This window comes from Pinus tabuliformis, chromosome 1_1, assembly GCF_031772625.1.
Source record: "Pinus tabuliformis cultivar Carrire ecotype Pingquan chromosome 1_1, CPIR1, whole genome shotgun sequence".
Lineage (NCBI taxonomy): Eukaryota > Viridiplantae > Streptophyta > Pinopsida > Pinales > Pinaceae > Pinus > Pinus tabuliformis.
In genome coordinates, this window is record NC_142297.1 from 439,344,685 (window position 1) to 439,358,510 (window position 13,826).

Sequence of the window (13,826 nt, forward strand, 5' to 3'; positions counted from 1 at the left end):
AATTTAGGTGCTAACACATACATATTTTCATTACGTCGATTGTGTTATGGCTTGAAATACTATGAAAAGTTTTGAATCCAAGGTTTGTTGGCGGGCCTTGTAGTTTCTAGAGAGACCAACTAACAAGGTCCACAATCGATAACGAAATCAAGCACCTTCACTCCACTACATGTGAAAGGATCAAATAAAGTTATGAAAGTAAATTTGACATACATTGATACCATTGAACAATTTATGTAACTTTATAATTTTGGGAAATTTGGACGAGTACTTTATCATTGCCAAGTTGAAATTAAACCTAGTGAGTCTCATCATAAGGGAATATCTCTAATATGCTTTCCCTCAATTCTTCTTGAGTGTTAGGTTCCTATTGATGGTACTGGACCCGCAAACATGTCAGGGGATCTCCCCAGTAAGATGTCCCAATTAGACCTTAGACCATTTGGTGTAGGAGTCCCAACAGTGGGTTGTACGGTATCGCCTTGACCGCGATTTCGCACAGAGGCAAGTAAGATGTCCCTGTTGGTAGCAGGGGTGTGACATATGTAGTGAGTCAAGGAAGTTGCATGAGTGGTTCTAACACATGGAGGGTGAGGTGAGTGCACCCCTTGGAAACCTTTGAAATTAGGTAGTTAAGAAGGGAATACGCGATCAAGGATGCATCACAACATGGAAGAAAAGTAAACTAGCAATCCAAAGTGATGGTTAAACCAACATCACATTTCAGTAAGATTCATACATATATATATAGAAAATAGCTACACATGCATGTGTAAGAAAACAGATACATATATCATTTAGAGTAAACAAGATAGCTGGAATACAATATGACATATGCATGAAACGTGCTAGCTCTGTTATATTAAGAATTGTAAGTTCCAGTCATACAATACATCCATGTCTAACCGCTAGTTCCAACAACAGAATGTTACAATCACTACTGCATGCTCCTCCAAAGAGATATATTAGCTCTGTATAGTGGAGAAGCCAAGGCTCATTACAATACTATCCAAGCTCTCTCTAAGATATTCCTATCGGAAGCTTGGCTAACCACAAGCCTTTACAATGAGTTATGAGGGACTATATATAGAAAAGGGTGGGGTGGTCCTTGACATTCCCCTTTGTGACAATTCATCTACCCTCATGACTCTTCATCTACTTTACGACTGTTACATCCAATTATCAACACTTGCAGTTACACTTGACAAGACATTACATACAATTTGCACATGTACCCATGTTAGAAAAAATAGGCCTAAGCAAGCTATGGAAGACATCACTATGAATCTGACAATTATGGGAAGACCATCTCTTCAACATCTTCATGGTGGTCGAAAGTAGCAAATTGATGCCAAGCTCGGCAGTCTGCGATGGTGTTCGTGTACTCTAAGGTGACATCTTTCTGGAAACAAACTCTTGCCTCCATAGCATCCGGGTACGTTGCTCGGGCTCCTTTGCCCAACTCTTTTGATAAAATGCACATCATTGTCTTGACTGCAGCTGGACCAACGACATACTGATGCATGGTGTCTGCACTAATCACCAAGTCTGGGCTAGTGGCTATGCACATCAACTCATCAAAGTACGAGTCAAGCTCTAGTCGAACCTGTGCCTTTATCTTTTCTTGGGTGAGTGTCCCAATAGAGGGGATCACATGTCTGCACACAAATACATCCATACTCCTGAATACCCGTGCATGGGAAGCCTATAGACCAGTGATGAGTTGTTGGATATCTTCGTAGTTCTGGATCTGACTCTAGATGCATGTCTTCAGCTCGATCGCTCTGGGCTACATCATCTTGGGCAAATGTAACAGGACTCCCTTGTATCTCATTGTCCATGTTTTCATGTAATCAACAACAAAATGCACGTTTGACAAGATACATGCTTTCCTACCACAGCATTGCTGCCAACGATTGAGATGGACAACTACCTTATGCATGGTACCAAACTTGGAATACAACACTCACATGACTATGTCAAGGGACAATAGTTCATCCAGTATTGCCTTCTTCAACTCTGCTCGAGCAGATGATGTAATCAATTCTCCTCCTTGCTTGGTTGTTTGTAACTCCTCAGCCATTCGCTCATTCTTAGTTATCAAGAAGCAAAAAATCGAGATAGTGGCTTCGGCATATGCTCTGGTAGCATTGGCCAATGTTGTTGGATGCTTGCACATGTCAGACACGATCACTCGTTCCTCAAATTGTGCAAGAGATGTGTGATCATCTGGAGTTGACACTCTGTGAGATTGCACAACTCTATGTTGGGACTCATCGAATGAGATGTTGTGCATCTCTCCCTCTGGATTGTCTCCAAGGATTTCAGTGTCTCCTTGGTCGCTTGGGACTTGCTATGCTTCTGGATCCGGTGAAGCTGGTGGGTCAACCTCTTGGTGGTGAGGCATGAGGTCGATGTCTTGCTCTAACTCTTGTTGCTCCATGTCCGTATCCATCTGCTCAAGTGCTTGTTCAATCTCTTGAGCAAAGTCCTGCTCCTGCGATGGCTCACCCTGTCTGCTTGGTGCCAACTGTTTGGATGAGTCGACTACCTGTATGGGTGCAATTTCATCTGTTTGTACATGTTGCACCCCCTGTTGTACCTGTTCTTTCTGCACTTCCTTCTCTTGTCTGCACAACTCTTGTTCCTTTTGGAGTTGCTCCTTCAACTCATGCAACTCCTTCTTTGTTTCCTCCATTCTTTATTTTTCTCTTTGCCTTTGAACATTCCTCTTGTCACGTTGTTGCCTCTTCGCCTCTATTTCCAAAGATTCTTTCTACACAAGTGGGTCTACTTAGGATTTGCAGCTTTGTTCCTCCTCTATGCCATCGACAATCTTCTTCTTGCCTTTGTTCTGCGCTGGTATGTTTACCACTATTGCTGCTACTGCTGGTGCTCTCCTAGATGATGCTTCACACTGCTTCGTTAACCATTTGACAGCGATGCCAACCGTTCATTGGGCCTGGAGAAGCTGTAACAATATCTCCAAGGATCCTCCTCTACCCAATAACAAGCCCCGTGGATCCACTAAAACTGTACTCTCGCGCAATGATCTTTTACAAGACAATGCGGGTCATACAAATTGTAGCTTCGAGCATGGAATGGATATTTCTTGATATCCTTTACTTTGACATCCACATGCTTGAAATTTTTTATCTCATATAACCTGATCTACAATGGAAGAGTGGGCCAAGGTGCCTTCTTCTTCTAGTGCATCCTAGCTAAAAATTCCGCCAAGATGTGGTATGATACTTCCTACATGACAAGCTTGTCCAAGGCAAACATCAATAAAACATGTGGAGGCTTCTCAGTACTATACATCCATATGAAGGTGTCAGACGGTGAGGCATACCAATCTGATATATCGATCAGTGCCTCCATTACTTCCTTTGACAGCCAAGGTGGATCGTGTTCAAATATCAACTTGTACACCGGGGTGACAAAATGATCGAACAACTGTGTGATAACTCCTCTAAAGCTACATTCAGACAACATCTTACAATAAGTGTTCACATAGGTCTCTATCGATGTCCATGCCCACTTCAAGCCTAGGAACTCCTGATGGGCACAAATTACATCCAAGATGTAAGCGAACATGTAGATTTCTTCTTGTTGACCTTTGGGCAGCTGCCGAGCTCCTGTTACTTGTTCCTTCAGCTGGTGATCCAACATGTCGGACCAGTTTCATGCTTTGCCTTCACTGGCCAGTTGGTCCAACGTGATCACCCAACTCTACGGGAAGGTTTCTGTGCTCTCTTGGTCATACAAGCGACATGCAAAGATGACCAAGTATTGATACGCCTTCCATAGTATCTTTGTCTTGTAAACCTGGTTGGGTGTCATCCTGAATTTGGTTGGCTCCTTCACCTAGTTCTTCAAGATATCTCTAGAGTTGGCATTGTTGTTGGGTATGCTGAAGGGTGTCTCCATGGTGATCACAGGCTTCGACATATGGTACATCTATTCATAATCATGTGCCCTGAAGGTAGAAATCTTCGTCCCACTGACACTGCTCAATGTCATCATCTCAGGATCAGTGTGCGAGACGATCCAATGTATCATGTCCGTGCATGGGAACACAGGATACCTGCATGCAATCTGGTACAAGATGGACTTGTGAATGTTCACATAGACTTGGCAGTCTTCGAGGTCTTCCCCAAATGTGCTTGCAAATTCATCATTTAAATCTTGCCATTTCAGCTGGATGTCCTTGTCTACAATCAACTTGGTGTCTTCATAGATCGGCATACTTGTAGACACTCACTCAACTGCTACTCCAGTTGCACTTTCGTCGGTGTCCTTTGATCCTGCTCTCTTGGAGGCCATTGATCCTGATCTGTTGAGAGGTGGACAAACACCTGCTAGATTTGGAGACATGGCGACATGCATGGCAAGAAATCCATCAGCTAAAACCAAAGCAAGCTTGAGGAACAACATGCAACATACCTGGGGATTGACTGGTAAAGATTGTGGAATTTTTTGTGGGACGCCAGGAGACTGGCTGCTGAAATTGCGCAAAAGGTAGTTTGGACTGTTGGGAGGCTGGATGGCTACTGGAATTACATAATGCACAATCTATACTAGCCTACTAGCTACTGGGATTGCATAATGCGCAATTCCAGCTGGCAAGGGTTGTTGGCCTAGTGACTGCATTATGCAATTTTCTAGGCCAGTAGTCACTACCTCTCGTAATTGTGCAATGCAAGACTGGAGGGTAGTCACTGGGAAGAAATGTACATTTTCTGAGAGGAAGGCAGAGCCTTCCCTCTCAAGATTGCACAATGTTGTCTTAATGGGGCAGAGTCTGGGCCAAGGTTGCCGAAACCTGTGGACGCGCAACTGCAAGCAAATGTGAATGTGAATGCATGGCGATACTGAGTGTAAGTAGGACTAAATGATCGTGCATGCAAATATTGAAGGTAGCATTCAGAAAACAGAGCAACATGCATGCGACAACAAGGAGATGCTAACGAAAATTGAAACGGTGCTAGTACAAGCTAACATGCATGAAGATGACACCAAGCGTTCACAGAAATCAAGCAGAAAACACTCACACAAGCCAAAACACAAAACGCAACAGAAATGTTGCAAAAGACAAATTGAGGGGATTTACCCGTAAATAGTTGAACTGGATGTGTTGAAGACTCTTGGATGTACTGTGGGATGTCAGAGCTCCAAGATCGATGTGAATAAGTGAGCTCTGAAGTGTCGAATAAATAAGTTTGAGGCTCATGATGCGCATGCCACAGATCTAGGAAAAAGTGGCACTTGGACGAAATATTCTAAAATGATCTTTGCTTGTAACCTCTAGCTGCTAAAAATAGCTCCCTACAATCTAGGGATGCTTTTTAATGTTTCTTTTTGCTATTTCGAGAAAAAGAAGCCCATGCATGCAAGTCAAGTTTTCTCGGTCCTGGGTGGAATCGGTCAACCCGATAGCCATGCAACAACATGCCTGACTGAGGGTAACTTTTGCGCAATTTCTGGGAGGAAGCTGGGTTAGCTGCCCAGAAGGATTGTGCAATTTCTAGGCTAAGAAGCTCACTGTTGGCCCAGATTGTGTAGATTTTCCAGGGATGGTTGACAGGTAGAATTATGCAATTCCTGACACCAGCAAGCTGCTAGTTAGGATTGCACAATTTCTAGAGGGACCCATCCCACATAGGGAGATCTACATATCCAATTCTATAATTTCTCCCCACCAAGTGTATTATCCTTGATTAATAAAATTATTCATTCAAATTCTCCATCGGGTTGTTGCAATTATATTTTTGTTGTTATGTTTCTATATGTATAATATATTTTGTTGAAGGGTTTTATCTAACATTTTGTTGCATATCTGAAGCATAAACACAACCATATTTTGTTGTTAGGGTTGTAAGTCACCAATAACTTATGTGAAGGGATCTTCACAAACTTGCATAGAAACTTCACACTAAGAATCTTGTTAAATTTTCCTAGTTTTTGTCAAAATTGATAGATAAATAATTCCTATAGTGATAATTTCTATAAACAACTTCATGCTACACAATACTTTGGGGTATACATCATTGTGTTTTTGGGACCTCTAATACATGGATGAAAGATGTGAGATAGAGAATACAAGAGCATGATAATATAATATTATGGAAAACCAAGTCTAAGCCCTCATCGCAGGCTTACTCTTAGTGTAACTAAGAGTAGGGCATTAGTTAGCTAGAGATATCAATAATGTGTTTTACACTGTCAAAGATGCACATGAAGAACTAGTGAGTGTACAACGAGACAGAAAAATGTCACATTGTTGCGGAGTAAATTTAATTTTATTGGTATATGCCTCTTCAACTTCAGGGCAGACCGGAGTTGCATTTATTCACTTCGACAAATAAAAGGGCAGACCAAGGTTGCATTTATTAACTTCGACGTACAAAAGGGGAAGAAAAGAAGCCTCATTCGAAACGAATGGCCCACAATGAAAAACAGTGCAAAGATAAAATCAGTGACATTTTAAATTTCTAGTCTCTAGATGTCTTTTTACTGTTCATATTTTATATATCATTTTACTTCTGTATCAACGAGTTTTGGAAAAATGTAGAACACCATTTTTGTTTCAAAAATTAATTTTATAATATGAATAATTATGAAAATTTGAATAATAGTTTGATTTTAGCATATCCATGTTTGGTGTGATTTTTTTGTGCGAAATCCCCCATGCTCTTTGGGAAAACAAATTTCGCTGGTACTAAAAAAGACGCAATTTCTCCAGCTAATGTCAAGAAAATTAATGTAGAACCTCCCAAGGATTCTGAGGCCATGGGGTTAGCCCTCTTACCTAGGCATCCCTAGTGTGTAAAGTAAATATAAATTTACATCAATTTATCTTATCATTACATTTACTTAATTTTTCTATGGTATATGTTATTTCAACATTTTTATTTTAATTATGTAATGCAATCATTTTATTGATTTTTTTCACTAGTCAATAGAAATTCGGTTGTGAGAAATGAATAACAATTTCGTTTTAAAATTTTACATAGTTTTTTTTAAATGTTGTTTTATTTTAAAAGTATTTAAGCTATCAAAATATGTAATTTTATTAAATGGGTTTTTGTTCTTAAATATTTATATATTAAATTTCTCAAATTTGATGAAAACAGGAAGAATATATTATATTCTCACGACAAAATCGAGATCAATATATGCACACTACGAGTTCAATAGTATCAAAAAGCTTCACGGTACAAATAAGATGTGTGACAGTAAGTTGTTCAGGAGAACCAAAGCTTTAAATAATAGATGTCAAATGACCAATTAAAATTTTTGTCACATGAAAAGGAGGATATAGTGATAGCATCTTGTTTTCGAGAGATGTGCGGGACTGGTTTTTTTTGAAGAATATTCAGATAAAAATATAAAAAAAAAATGTAATAAAAATTGTAATGAAAGCTACTTATTCAATGTCAAAATTGTAATAAAAATGAATTAAAACCTCGATTGAACCAATTTTTTTCCTAGTGCTAGCTTTCCTATCTTCATATTGAGGAGTTAGAAAAAAGATTTATAGGTACTATTCATAAATCCTAATAAGCTTAGTAGACAATAAATGCAGGCAAGCAAAGTATGTAGAAAGAAGGTTGACAATAGCCAAGAGGAAGGGGGCATGAGTCAAATTGGAATTGTTTCTCCTCCCTAAGCAAAAAGCGAATTCACCACAATACACATTTGATATCTAATTCCCACGACCAAGGTGTAATTTCAATAAATAGATGATATATGCATGCATGAACTCCTTGAAAATAGGGTTCTATTGTATGAAAATGATAACTTTCCTTTTTGCCAATTGTCATGATAGGGGGGAGAAATTGCTAACATTGTTTTGGTTTTAATTTTCATGGTATATAGAAAAATGACTAATAAAAAAAGCCATAAAAATGATGGAAAATAAAAAATATTATGAAAATTTGTCTTGGACTTGAAGTGAGGAAATATACATTATGTTTTATTTCAAATTGGATGTGATATGACGACTTCAACAAGGCTTATGAGAAAAAAGTTGAAAGGGAATAAGAGAACCACATAACCAAATAAATAAAGTTGGGAAGGGGCATATAGATTATCCATTGTAAATTAGGAGAAAACAATAGGGTGATCTAGCGACCTGCCCCATCCTACCATAATGAAAACTAAACTTTGTCATCCTTCTTTTTTGATACTCAAATATTAGGTTGTTAAAAATATGAAGAAAATGTGGGCTGACATTCAATTTCTTGACCTCTTAAAGATCAATGAAAAATATGAGTCTCCTAAAATATTAGAAAGATTCTCATTCAACCATGAACAACATGAGTCTCCTAAAATATTTGAAAGATTCTCATTTAACCAAGAAAGGTTGTAATTCCCTAATTTTGACCCTTGAATGATAATATGTTAAATAATCTATTATTTGCATTATGTGGTTTATGTGAAGGGAGTTGAGCCATTTGGGCGCAATAAACATGACCATATGTTATAAATAATGTGAAAGGAATTGCAAAAATTATTACACAGAGTTCAAGGCCAAGACTCAACTGGTGAATGCTAATGAGTACCAATAGTGGTTTAGGATTATGGCATGGCTATTTTGAGAGAAAAAAACTCATTTATATTAGCACCAATAAACTTGTTCTATTAGTTATGTAATATATATGGTAGAATGATACTTTTTTTCGAAGTGAGGGAAGAGAAATACATAATTCATTGAGTTTCTTCTTGTCTTTCATCTCGAAAATTAGTTTCGTCCCCTCTCACTTGCAATCATATTTTATCTCTTGTTCTCTTAGGTTTGACTACTCGTAGTTGTCTCTCTTTCTAGGAGACAAGTTAACAACTTTGATTTGTAAACTGCATTGGCTATTCCACTAGATTGTTCATCATAACAAATCTGAGAAAAACATTTGGAATTTGAAATCTATACTATGAGGATTAATTTTCCTTAGATTTATGGATTTCTTAACCTACTATTTTCATGTAGGAAATATATAAAATGTGGAAAATAGAGGAAAATCAAATATAAACACTCACAAACCAAAATGAATACAATATATGCTATAGGAAACCCTTTCAAGAGATAGACATGATCCACATTGGATCACTATATTGTTTTTTTATCTATCTTTATGCTTTCAGAGTGGAAACAATGGAGGAATGCCCATTCTTACTAATGGTACTTAATTTGGCAATTGGACTCTAAGACCTTCTAAGGGTAGTTTGAGGCTTCAAACTATGTTTTTTGGGGATGTTTTTCGCTTAAGCACTGCACCTTTTTTTCATATTCTACACACAATTACCTTTCGAGCAACACATGAATCACCACAATCAAAGTTCATATGCAAAATTTATGCCATTTGGAAATTGGTCTTCTTGTTTTGACCATCATAATTTGATAGCATGACACATCAACCACCATTACTCATATAAATGTGACTAGCTATTTGACCATAATGAAGAGGACTCCAAAGGATTTTATATTTTAACTCCAGTTAAGAGTAGAAGGAATCAAAATTAACCACTAGTAGCCTATAATGCTATGTTATGACTGAGCCATTAGGAGGAAAATGGGTTACATGATATATGACTGCATTTTGTTCCATAAAAAGGCAAAGTAGTTGAGAGGGATAGGGAGAGAGAAAAGAAATAAATATAATAGAACAACCTCACCTTCTAGCAGGGTTTTCTGGTGAAAGGTTTTCCCAAGATATGTATTGTCCCAAATGTGCTTTGAGACTTTTATTTCATTGTTATTTAATATCTACATAATTATAATTTTCATACATATGCAACACACAATGATTAAAATATCTAAGAAACTAAGGAGAAATATACTTTCATAGTGTAGATTTTAGATTTCAAGCTTACATTTATCAAATTTATTATGATGAATTTTCCAATGGAATATCCATGAAATTTACAGATCATATTGTTAGTAGAGTATTTTTTTTAAGTATATTGTGGAGAGTTACATAGGATCTAGATCGGTTAAGTTGAAAGCCAAAAAACCCTAGATATGGTTGAAGCATCTATGAATAACCCTCCTAATCTTGTAACCAAGAGGTTTTCCTATCTAAAAGAACAAGTTGCAAATATAAATCATTATGTGAGGCTCATCATGGTAGTCATGACCAATAATCTCAAGGTATTTTAAGAAGATAGGGGTTCTAACAGAGAGGTTTGATTAGAGGGGATATCAAGAGAATAGGAAGAAATAGAGGGGGAGTTGAAGAAATAATATGAAAATATCAATCTAGTTTGAGTGCCATGAACCATTCATAGTCCCTATTCAAAATGGAACCAGTCAACTGTTAATTTTTAAAAGAGGGACCAGTCACCTGTTAGGGATCCTTCCTAAGTTTCCTATTACTTTGGGAGGAAAAATCATCTATATCGATGTCATGGTTGTGCTAGGCCCTTTGGATTCTAATTTACTCATTGGGTGTGACTATGTTCATGTCATGGGATCTCTTGTTTCTTCTCTCTTTCATTTTATATGTTTCCTGCATGAAGGAAGAATTGTGGTCTTTGAACAACTTTGATGCGTTGGTCCTAATTTGAATCCAAATCAACCATCTTCCCTAAATGGTCCTTGTATTCAAGTGGTATCACCCCTGCCACAAGTTAATTATGTGGCCACATGTTCCATGCCCACATCTATTGATGATCTTGTTAGTGATATAGTGCATCATGTACTGTGGGCATTGGGGTCTGATATTTCCATTAAATTTCTTGATATGTATCCATTCTAGACCATTGTTCACCCATCAGATGAGAACCTTTTAGAAGCCATGGCCTCTTATGGTGCATGATCAAGTTTTTCGAAACAACTTTCATTTACTTGTGTCAAGCTCCTTAAAAATAGAATCAAGGTTCTCGATGCAAAGTTCCTTTACTTGTGTCAAGCTCCTTAAAAAATGAATCAAGGTTATCAGGGAAAATTTCCTTTACTTGTGTCAAGCTCATTTAGAAATGAAACAAGGTGTCGGAGCAGACTTCCTTTGCTTGTGTCAAGCTCGTTTAAAAATGAAACAAGTTGTCATGAGCATGGTTATTTTTTTTTGGAAATAATATTGAGAGGGGGGGGTGAATCAGTATTATCGAATCAATATAACTTTTTCATTTCCATATTCAGATTCATATACGCTACTTCAGTTAAGGAAAAATGCATGTATATGCAACTGTGTGTAATGCAACAAGCATATAACTAGTAAACTTATGATTCAGTTAGTTGATCCTTAATGAGTGCATCAGAACATTATTAACCATATGAACAATAAACATGAGTAGTAAAACAGAACAGACCATCACACATAAGCAACACACATGAACACCAAGATGTAAGGTGGAAACCCAATGTGGGTGAAAACCACCTGCTGCAATTCGTCTTTATCTTATTTTAATAAGAAACTTCTTTTTACAATGGTTCTGTATTGGTGCAGGTACGCAGGCTTCTACCTGCAGAAGGCTACAACCTTCTCTCGTTCTCCAGTTTCTACTGGAAGGGAGCTCCAACCCCCTGGCTTTTTTACTGCCAGATACGTTTACCAATACATAGGCACCGACCTACCAAAGGTTACGATCTTCTCTCCTCCTCCAGGGACCACGTTTCATAAATTTTCATACTGGATACTCCTGAAGCACAACACCATAATTTGAAGGCCACATTCATCCAATTTTCATACTGGAACCATCAACAACATTGAAGCACAAAATCAATTACCACTACAATACATCCATCAACTACACCTGCATCATTGATCTCTGAATCACCCAATACTGAAGCTCTGTCAACAACACAGTCACCAGAACACAGAACAAAAAACAGAACTTTGCAATAACAACCAAATTCAACTGCAACTTTAAATATCATATCTCATAATGTATATGCTACTATGAAGAACCAAACTAGCGTACATACATGCTTTCACCAAATCCAACCTGCGTACAGATCTACAAATATTTACTCATAACTTTGCAGTTGTTCCAGACATTAGTCATACCTAGATCATAACATTCATACAATAAAACATGCATCAATAATTCAGATCTAGTCTATCCATAATCAAACCATATAATGATAAACATTCCTAGCCTTAAGACCACAATCCATCATTCATCATCATCCACATGAGTGCATTCTTGGTTCATATCAAGCAAAGCATCACAAACCCATAACCTGCTTATCAGATATTCATCACTTCCTCACTTGCACACCTTGGCCTAATGATCTTCTCCTTATATAGGTTTAGGCTTCTCTCAATACCATGGTCCAAAACCATGTAGAACTAATACCTTGGACCCAATTCCTGGGGTCAACACTTCAGAACAAATACCATGGACCAAATACCATGGACCAAAACTTAGTTTTCCGACATCTACGCACCTTTCCTTCTGTGAACCTGCGTGTGTATGTATACGCGTCTTCTGTTCTGTTCATCCGCGTGTATATGCACTTTCATCAAGGTTAACCTGCGTATACCTCTCTCTTGGCCTGCTGTATTATGATCTATCATCTGATTGAGTTGCCACCTGTATCATACCTCTAAGTGAGTTGCCATCAAGGACAACACCTGTATCGTAATGCCAACAATCTCCCCCTTTGGACTTGATGGCAACCACCACACCAAGTCACTCTCTTCCTTTGACATGAAGGGTAAAGGGCGGACCAAGATATTCTCTTCTTTGATATGCATTCTGCTGTCCATGCTCCCCTTGAGTACATGCTGAAGTTTCTGATTGAGCTCCCCCTTTGTACATGCCAAGATGTACCAATCCGTCCATGCTCCCCCTGAGCACATGCAAGGTCTACAAAATCATAACATGACTCTATACATACATTTCCAATGACCTTCCTAAAGATTCACACATACATCAATCTACCAACCAAGTAGGGATACACCATTTTTGACTTAAACACAAGAACCATTACATCATCCATCCCATGCATAGTGGGGTAGCAAGATACATCATATGACTCACAAAGACCAAGGACCTAAACAAGACCACGACAGTTATCAGCAACTATCATACACTATATGATTTGCATTATAAGCGTCTTAACCTGCAATCCATTCTCTTGGTCAATCAACAATCAGTAGCAAGATGTGTCAATAAGCATCATCACCAAGGACTTCTAACCAAAATGCCAACAATGCATTATTCGAAGCATATGCTCCCCATGAGCCTGTGCCAACCATCATATACCACGACAAAACCATTTCTTGAGTTTGTTCTACTACTTTTCTTCAGAGCTCCATAATTTGCATATATACGCGACTTACCTTCATGATACCTGCGTATGAGATTTAGAACACTGATGTTCCACACTTTCAGCTTCCTCTGAGTTTGTCATGTCTGTGTACTCTACTATGCCACATATTTCTGGCTGTACTTCCTTTTTCTTCCATATCTTTAACTGTGATGATGTTTTCTCCTTTTGGTATGGTGCCCAAAATCTTCTCCTGCATTCCTTTGCTATGTGTCTAGGCTTGTTGCATGCATAACATATTACATGTTTCATATTCCTCCTAAAACAGTCAATGGCTTTGTGATCAAACATATTGCAAGCAAAACAATATCCCTTAAAGTACCTGGAACGTGATGATCTTTCTGTGTGACGGTCTTGAACCATTCTACCTCTGCATCTGGCTGCGACATGTCCAAGATTATGACATACATAACATTCAACATTATTCATCGGAGGAAATAATCGTCTATCACTTCCACAGTTAGGAGCAAAATATTTTCTTTGAGGAATTTCTTTCCTTGGATGTTGATGGGGTTGTCCTCTCATCTCCTTGTTGATCATTTTAGATTTC